Consider the following 1,562-nt stretch of genomic DNA (forward strand, 5'->3'; position numbering starts at 1 on the left):
CTCTCTCTCTCTCTCTCTCTCTCTCTCTCTCTCTCTCTCTTCTCTCTTCTCTCTCTCTCTCTCTCTCTCTCTCTCTCTCTCTCTTTCTCTCTTTCTGTTTCCTTTCCCTCCCACTCCTATCGGTCGTTCTTCTGTCTATTGCTTCTATCTTGTCCTTCCTAGCCTTCTCTCCACGCTGGTTCGAGTCCAGCATAGCCAGTCGCTGTGTCATCGAGGTCCGATACATCATAAATATAAATTGGCTGGGCGTTCATGCGTGTGCACGCATAAATGAAGCCGCCTGCGTGCGTGCGTGCGTGCGTGCGTGCGTGCGTGCGTGCTCCCGGCAACGTTAGAGAATGTTAATACTATCCGGCAGCGATGCTCGTCAAAAATGATAAACAAATTCACCTTAGTAGCTAGGAGTTTCGTATTAACACATCCTTTCGTAATCATAGGAATTTAACAGGAAGAGTAATCAAGAAGTATCTAATTTGCTGCGAGAAACACTCTTCTCCCTTTTTCAATTTATATCAGTAAAATAAAATCTAACAAAATTCGTTATTTTTCTTGTTCAGTTCTTCTGTACGCGTTAATTTACATCTTTGGTCTTGAAACGAATCTTAAACTAAAACTGGGGTGGTAAACGAATTACATTACAAAACTGGGGTATCACGAATTAAATTAATAAGCAATTTAATGATATCAATGCTGATAAGCATCTTAAAATCTTGTGAAGAATTTATTGTGAAAAGTATTATTATTTTACACGATTAGAATTAATGATAAATTCATTCTCTAGTTCGAACGGCTTGATAAACATAATCTGTCTTTCGCCCTTTTTTTTGCTCGTTGCTTCTTCCAAAGATATTTCTGAATCCATCGTTGATTTATTTTACTTGCCGAACCGGCAGCGTCATAATTCTAAGTGCGTCGTGAAACAACGAGATTGCATGAGTCTTGCAGGAGTGCGGAAATAATCTCGATTTCGAGCAACTGCGGTGATTAACGGCGTTCGTGGAATCGTTTCAGTTACAACGTTTCTCTGCGTTCGATCCCTCGTTTCGTCCTCACTTTCCCCCTCTTCTTTACGTTTTTGCTCATCCCTTATGTTATCGCTTTCTTTATTTCATTTATTTTATTATTACGAACTTTTTTTAAGTTAGATTTCTTTTTACTTTGTATTGTTTTTAATTTTTCTTTTTTTTTCTTATTACTTGCGCTTTTTCTATCGAAAATCATATTCATTTATGTTTTTAAGGCCTAATTGCATCAATGTCACTTTGACCACGGTCAACGTGGCATACGATGCTGCAAACGCTTTGAAGCGTTTTTTAACTAGTCAATTTATAAAATTCTTTCTTCTAATCAGTCCATCAAATGCTTCAAAGTATTTGTAGCGAGACTTTGACCACAGCCTATGACTTCAAGCGAGACTTAAAATTCTATCTCTCTCATTTTAAAGCCAAAAAGAAACAGAGACAGAAAGAGTTTTAAGCCTTACTTCAAATCAAAGTAACGTTGGTGCAATTGGACCTAAAGGGCTTATCTTAAAGTAATAAATGTTTTCTCTCTCTCTCTCT

This window comes from Atta cephalotes (assembly GCF_000143395.1).
Source record: "Atta cephalotes unplaced genomic scaffold scaffold00011, whole genome shotgun sequence".
Taxonomy (NCBI): domain Eukaryota; kingdom Metazoa; phylum Arthropoda; class Insecta; order Hymenoptera; family Formicidae; genus Atta; species Atta cephalotes.